The following is an 8,468-nucleotide window of genomic DNA, read 5'->3' as shown; positions in this document are numbered from 1 at the left end:
GCGATTCCTTGGCACGTTTTTCCTACTGCTTTTTCTTCCTGTCCTTCAGCTCTCTCCTGGGACTCAAGGATGGCCAAAACTAATGAAACTCAGGCTCTAATGTCTCATTGCAAAAATTCATTGAGAGACAAAATGATAAGAGGTGGATTTGTTAGGATCCAGAGAGAAGCCACTGTTGAGGGTGTGAACCATTGCTGAGAGCAAGGGCTGGGGCATGTAATTAGGCCTGGCTACGTTTTGTGAGGGGGTGGAATTCATATGCTAATGAGTGGGAGGATCATCCCAGCCTTTGGGGAACTACCCACTCCTCCCTCTATTGACCGTGCCTTGGAGCTGTCCTGCCACCTCTGGGTGTGTCTGTTGGCTTATAGATTGGGGATTAAGGTTTACTTGAATTTGACTTGTCATCTTTTGGACCTAATTGATTTTAATTGGTTTACATTATACCCTTGTGTTTTGTCATTCTTTCAAAGGTTGTGCTCTGCCCCCATCTCTCCTGTTTCATGCTCTTTTCCTGAGCCCCATCCAGACCCACAAGGTTGCCTCTACAATCTTCTGGAGAGACAACCAGAAATTAGCTGGCCTTGGGAGGGAAGTACTCTATAATATCCGACCCTGTAATCCTACGCAATACTGGTCACACTGGAGATCTTGGGGATGCCCAACTCCAGTCCAGGGGTCCCAGGAGGTCATCATGCCTTGACCTGCCTAGGGATCTGGTCCTCGAAAGGTTGTCATGCGTCAACCTGCTCGGGGATCCTCTAGTCCCAGGGGGTCTCAGGAGGTTGTCATGGCTCGAGCTGCCCAGGGATCCAATTCTCGGGACACCGTCATTTTTGGGTGCTACAGGAAAAACAACTACTAAAAGATTCACCCGAGCACTTCTTTGTTGCTGGGATGGACAAATATTTTCCCACCAGTTTCTGGTGGTCCCTGAGTGTCCTACTCCCTTATTGGGAAGAGAGATACTCACTAAACTGGGAACCACCCTTGTGATGGGAAGTTTTTCAGCCCCTAGAGCTCTACAGCTCCTGGTTCCTACTGAAGAACCCATTATACATTCAATAGAGAGGGGCCAAAAACTATGAGAAGACAAATTTAACCCCCAGGTGTGGGACCAGGAGATTCCTGGACGAGCCTACCAAGCTGAACCAGTCATCATTGTCCTCCGAGATCCCACTCAGTTTCCTAACCGGAAACAATATCCTCTCAAAAGAGGCTCAGGAGGGACTACAGCCTTTAATAAATAAATTCCTTGTGGGCTATTGGTCCCCACCAGTTTGCCATGTAACACCCCAATCCTCTCAGTAAAGAAAAAGAGGGCAGATCTCGCGAGGCTCGAAGAAGCGCCCGCGAACCAGGAGAGCGGGCGGGCTGACTGGCGAACCCTGGCGGGAGGGGGCATCATGGCGGCCCAGGCGCTGGCGCTGCTGAGGGAGGTTTCGCGGCTGGAGGCGCCGCTGGAGGAGCTGCGCTCTGCAGTCGCTGCTGCAGTCGGTGCCGCCAGCGAGCTCCGCGAACAAGCGGCGGAACTGCGCCTTGGTCCGCTCTTCTCCCTCCTCAACGAGAACCATCGGGAACAGACTACTTTGTGTGTATCCATTCTGGAGAGATTGCTGCAAGCTTTGGAGCCCGTTCATGTGGCCCGGAACCTCAGGGTTGACCTGCAGAGAGGACTGACTCACCTAATGATTCTGTAAAATCCTCACTCTGTCCCAGGTTGGAAGGATTGTTGAAAATTCTGATGCTGTTACTGAGATTCTAAATAATGCTGAATTACTGAAACAAATTGTTTATTGTATTGGTGGAGAGAATCTGTCAGTAGCTAAAACGGCCATTAAATCCCTGTCAAGAATATCACTGACCCAAGCTGGACTGGAGGCTTTATTTGAAAGTAATCTGCTGGATGATTTGAAAAGTGTCATGAAAACAAATGACATTGTTCGGTATAGAGTGTATGAGCTGATTGTGGAGATCTCTTCTGTGTCACCAGAGTCTCTGAACTGCTGTACCACCAGTGGGTTGGTAACCCAGCTCCTCCGAGAACTGACTGGTGAGGATGTGCTGGTCAGAGCCACCTGTATAGAAATGGTGACATCGCTGGCCTGTACTCATCATGGACGACAGTACCTTGCTCAAGAAGGAGTCATTGATCAGATTTCTAACATAATTGTTGGGGCAGATGCAGACCCTTTCTCTAGCTTCTATTTGCCAGGGTTTGTGAAGTTCTTTGGAAACCTGGCCATAATGGATAGTCCTCAACAGATCTGTGAGCGTTATCCTATCTTTATGGAAAAGGTCTTTAGAAGATGCAAGAAAGGTTTAACAAGGACCTAGAAGAAATAAAAAGAGTCAATATACAATGAATAATGCAATAAATGAAATTAAAAACACTCTGGAGGCAACAAATAGTAGAATAACAGAGGCAGAAGATAGGATTAGTGAATTAGAAGATAGAATGGTAGAAATAAATGAATCAGAGAGAATAAAAGAAAACGAATTAAAAGAAATGAGGACAATCTCAGAGACCTCCAGGACAATATTAAACGCTACAACATTCGAATCATAGGGTTCCAGAAGAAGAAGACAAAAAGAAAGACCATGAGAAAATACTTGAGGAGATAATAGTTGAAAACTTCCCTAAACTGGGGAAGGAAATAATCACCCAAGTCCAAGAAACCCAGAGAATCCCAAACAGGATAAACCCAAGGCGAAACACCCCAAGACACATATTACTCAAATTAACAAAGATCAAACACAAAGAACAAATATTAAAAGCAGCAAGGGAAAAACAACAAATAACACACAAGGGAATTCCCATAAGGATAACAGCTGATCTTTCAATAGAAACTCTTCAAGCCAGGAGGGAATGGCAAGACATACTTAAAATGATGAAAGAAAATAACCTACAGCCCAGATTATTGTACCCAGCAAGGATTTCATTCAAGTATGAAGGAGAAATCAAAAGCTTCTCAGATAAGCAAAAGCTGAGAGAATTCTGCACCACCAAACCAGCTCTACAACAAATACTAAAGGATATTCTCTAGACAGGAAACACAAAAATGGTGTATAAATTGAACCCCAAACAATAAAGTAAATGGCAACGGGATCATACTTATCAGTAATTACCTTAAACGTAAATGGGTTGAATGCCCCAACCAAAAGACAAAGACTGGCTGAATGGATACAAAAACAAGACCCTACATATGTTGTCTACAGGAGACCCACCTCAAAACAGGGGACACATACAGACTGAAAGTGAAGGGCTGGAAAAAGATTTTCCATGCAAATAGGGACCAAAAGAAAGCAGGAGTAGCAATACTCATATCAGATAAAATAGACTTTAAAACAAAGGCTGTGAAAAGAGACAAAGAAGGTCACTACATAATGATCAAAGGATCAATCCAAGAAGAAGATATAACAATTATAAATATATATGCACCCAACACGGAGCATCGCAGTATGTAAGACAAATGCTAACAAGTATGAAAGGAGAAATTAACAATAACACAATAATAGTGGGAGACTTTAATACCCCACTCACACCTATGGATAGATCAACTAAACAGAAAATTAATAAGGAAACACAAACTTTAAACGATACAATAGACCAGTTAGACCTAATTGATATCTATAGGACATTTCATCCCAAAACAATGAATTTCACTTTTTCTCAAGCGCACATGGAACCTTCTCCAGGATAGATCACATCCTGGGCCATAAAGCTAGCCTTGGTAAATTCAAAAAAATAGAAATCATTCCAAGCATCTTTTCTGACCACAATGCAGTAAGATTAGATCTCAATTACAGGAGAAAAACTATTAAAAATTCCAACATATGGAGGCTGAACAACACGCTGCTGAATAACCAACAAATCACAGAAGAAATCAAAAAGAAATCAAAATTTGCATAGAAACGAATGAAAATGAAAACACAACAACCCAAAACCTGTGGGACACAGTAAAAGCAGTCCTAAGGGAAAAGTTCATAGCAATACAGGCACACCTCAAGAAACAAGAAAAAAGTCAAATAAATAACCTAACTCTACACCTCAAACAACTAGAAAAGGAAGAAATGAAGAACCCCAGGGTTAGTAGAAGGAAAGAAATCTTAAAAATTAGAGCAGAAATAAATGCAAAAGAAACAAAAGAGACCATAGCAAAAATCAACAAAGCCAAAAGCTGGTTCTTTGAAAGGATAAATAAAATTGACAAACCATTAGCCAGACTCATCAAGAAACAAAGGGAGAAAAATCAAATCAATAAAATTAGAAATGACAGTGGAGAGATCACAACAGACAATATAGAAATACAAAGGATCATAAGAGACTATTATCAACAATTATATGCCAATAAAATGGACAACGAGGAAGAAATGGACAAATTCTTAGAAAAGTACAACTTTCCAAAACTCGACCAGGAAGAAATAGAAAACCTTAACAGACCCATCACAAGCATGGAAATTGAAACTGTAATCAAAAATCTTCCAGCAAACAAAAGCCCAGGTCCAGACGGCTTCACAGCTGAATTCTACCAAAAATTTAGAGAAGAGCTAACACCTATCCTGCTCAAACTCTTCCAGAAAATTGCAGAGGAAGGTAAACTTCCAAACTCATTCTATGAGGCCACCATCACCCTAATACCAAAACCTGACAAAGATGCCACAAAAAAAGAAAACTATAGGCCAATATCACTGATGAACATAGATGCAAAAATCCTAAAAACAAAATTCTAGCAATCAGAATCCAACAACACATTAAAAAGATCATACACCATGACCAAGTGGGCTTTATCCCAGGGATGCAAGGATTCTTCAATATCCGCAAATCAATCAATGTAATACACCACATTAACAAATTGAAAAACAAAAACCATATGATTATCTCAATAGATGCAGAGAAAGCCTTTGACAAAATTCAACACCCATTTATGATAAAACTCTCCAGAAAGCAGGAATAGAAGGAACATACCTCAACATAATAAAAGCTATATATGACAAACCCACAGCAAACATTATCCTCAATGGTGAAAAATTGAAAGCATTTCTCTAAAGTCAGGAACAAAACAAGGGTGCCCACTTTCACCATTACTATTCAACATAGTTTTGGAAGTTTTGGCTACAGCAATCAGAGCAGAAAAAGAAATAAAAGGAATCCAAATTGAAAAAAGAAGAAGTAAAACTCTCACTATTTGCAGATGACATGATCCTCTACATAGAAAACCCTAAAGACTCCACCAGAAAATTACTAGAACTAATCAATGATTATAGTAAAGTTGCAGGATATAAAATCAACACACAGAAATCCCTTGCATTCCTATACACTAATAATGAGAAACAGAAAGAGAAATTAAGGAAACAATTCCATTCACCATTGCAACGAAGAGAATAAAAATTTAGGAATATATCTACCTAAAGAAACTAAAGACCTATATATTGAAAAAACTATAAAACACTGGTGAAAGAAATCAAAGAGGACACTAATAGATGGAGAAATATACCATGTTCATGGATTGGAAGAATCAATATAGTGAAAATGAGTATACTACCCAAAGCAATTTATAGATTCAATGCAATCCCTATCAAGCTACCAACAGTATTCTTCACAGAGCTAGAACAAATAATTTCACAATTTGTATGGAAATACAAAAACCTCGAATAGCCAAAGCGATCTTGAGAAAGAAAATGGAACTGGAGGAATCAACCTACCTGACTTCAGGCTCTACTACAAAGCCACAGTTATCAAGACAGTATGGTACTGGCACAAAGACAGAAATATAGATCAATGGAACAAAATAGAAAGCCCAGAGATAAATCCACGCACATATGGACACCTTATCTTTGACAAAGGAGGCAAGAATATACAGTGGATTAAAGACAATCTCTTTAACAAGTGGTGCTGGGAAATCTGGTCAACCACTTGTAAAAGAATGAAACTAGAACACTTTCTAACACCATATACAAAAATAAACTCAAAATGGATTAAAGATCTCAACATAAGACCAGAAACTATAAAACTCCTAGAGGAGAACATAGGCAAAACACTCTCTGACATACATCACAGCAGGATCCTCTATGACCCACCTCCCAGAATATTGGAAATAAAAGCAAAAAATAAACAAATGGGACCTAATTAAACTTAAAAGCTTCTGCACATCAAAGGAAACTATTAGCAAGGTGAAAAGACAGCCTTCAGAATGGGAGAAAATAATAGCAAATGAAGCAAACCGACAAACAACTAATCTCAAAAATATACAAGCAGCTCCTACAGCTCAACTCCAGAAAATAAATGACCCAATCAAAAATGGGCCAAAGATCTAAATAGACATTTCTCCAAAGAAGACATACAGATGGCTAACAAACACTTGAAAAGATGTTCAACATCACTTTATCAGAGAAATGCAAATCAAAACCACTATGAGGTACCATTTCACACCAGTCAGAATGGCTGCGATCCAAAAGTCTACAAATAATAAATGCTGAGAGGGTGTGGAGAAAAGGGAACCCTCTTACACTGTTGGTGGGAATGCAAATTAGTACAGCCACTATGGAGAACAGTGTGGAGATTCCTTAAAAACTGGAAATAGAACTGCCTTATGATCCAGCAATCCCACTGCTGGGCATACACACTGAGGAAACCAGAAGGGAAAGAGACACGTGTACCCCAATGTTCATCGAAGCACTGTTTATAATAGCCAGGACATGGAAGCAACCTAGATGTCCATCAGCAGATGAATGGATAAGAAAGCTGTGGTACATATACACAATGGAGTATTACTCAGCCATTAAAAAGAATACATTTGAATCAGTTCTAATGAGGTGGATGAAACTGGAGCCTATTATACAGAGTGAAGTAAGCCAGAAGGAAAAACATAAATACAGTATACTAACGCATGTATATGGAATTTAGAAAGATGGTAACGATAACCCTGTGTACGAGACAGCAAAAGAGACACTGATGTATAGAACAGTCTTATGGACTCTGTGGGAGAGGGTGGGAAGATTTGGGAGAATGTCATTGAAACATGTGAAATGTCATGTATGAAACGAGATGCCAGTCCAGGTTCAGTGCACGATGCTGGATGCTTGGGGCTGGTGCGCTGGGAAGGCCCAGGGGATGGTATGGGGAGGTTGGGAGGAGGAGGGTTCAGGATGGGGAGCATGTGATTTTTTTTTAAATAAAATTTGAAAAAAAAAAAAAAAAGAAAAAGACAGAACCTGGTGAATGGTCCAAGCTCTCTGGATCATAAATCAAGCTGTAGTCCCCCTCTATCCCATAGTACCCAATCCCTATGTAATCTTGGGAGAAATCCCACCCAGTGCCAAGTGGTTTATAGTGTTGGCATAAAGATGCATATTTTGCATACCACTGGCTAAAAAATCCCAATATCTTTTTGCCTTTGAGTGGGAGGCCCCAGGAGAAAAACACCAACAGATGACTTGGACAGTATTACCTCAGGGGTTCAGAGATAGCCCCCACCTGTTTGGACAGGCCTTTAGCTGGCATCTCCTAGATCTGGACCTGGGACCTAATGGGAAAATATTACAATACATAGATGACCTACTAATGTGCTCTCCAGATGAGAAAAGTGCCCAACAACATGCAATTCAGGTTCTAAATTTCTTGGCAGAAAGGGGATATAAAGTCTCCCGTGCTAAGGCATAGACGATTGAGACAAAGGTCACTTACCTGGGAGTTCAGATTACACGCGGGTCCAGGAGGCTGTCCTCTGATCGGGTACAAGGAATCCTCCAGTTGCCCTCCCCTATGACTCGAAAACAATTGGGAGCTTTCCTGGGGCTAACTGGATATTGTAGAATCTGGACACCCAACTATGGTTTAATTGCCCAGCCCTTATATGAAAGCTTAAAGGGATGAGATGATTCAATCCCACTGATGGGGGGAGTTCCTCAAAAGAAGGCAGAGGCTGCACTAAAACAGACGTTAACTTAGGCACCTGCCTTGAGGTTGTCAGACCCAGAAAAAGCGTCTGAACATTATGTCCATGAAAGAGAGGGAATAGCCTTGGGAGTGTTAACTCAAAAGTTGGGATCTGAGCCCCAGCCTGTAGCTTACTTATCCAAGAGGCTCCATCCAACTGCCCGAGACTGCCCCACGCTGCCTTTGAAATCTTGCAGCTATTGCAATCATGATAGAAGATGCTTTAAAACTCTCCTTTGGGGGCAAACTATTTTTACCAGCCACAAAGTAAAACAACTCCTAAACGGGAGAGGCCATTTATGGATGTCCGATCAAAGACTCCTCAGATATCAAGTAATGCTGATGGAAAATCCAAGCCTCACTATATCCCCTTGTGAGGTTCTTAACCCAGCCACCCTCCTGCCTACCCCCAGGGGCTCTCTCCCCTTTCACTCTTGTCTAGAAACCTTGGAGCACTGGGCAAAACCCCGAGAGGGATTGTCAGAATATCCCCTGACCAATTCTGAGGAAATCTGGTACACGGATGGAA

General features: G+C 41.3%; 1 pseudogene; it reads left to right on the top strand.

Annotated features, from left to right (window-relative positions):
• The first annotated feature begins 1,406 nt into the window (after window positions 1-1,406).
• Window positions 1,407-2,337, top strand: LOC138990973 (26S proteasome non-ATPase regulatory subunit 5 pseudogene; annotated as a pseudogene).
• The last annotated feature ends 6,131 nt before the right edge of the window (window positions 2,338-8,468 follow it).

This window comes from Bos mutus, chromosome 15, assembly GCF_027580195.1.
Source record: "Bos mutus isolate GX-2022 chromosome 15, NWIPB_WYAK_1.1, whole genome shotgun sequence".
In the NCBI taxonomy this organism is placed as follows: domain Eukaryota; kingdom Metazoa; phylum Chordata; class Mammalia; order Artiodactyla; family Bovidae; genus Bos; species Bos mutus.
The sequence above is the reverse complement of the archived record's forward strand: the minus strand, read 5'-3'. Positions and strand labels throughout refer to the sequence as shown.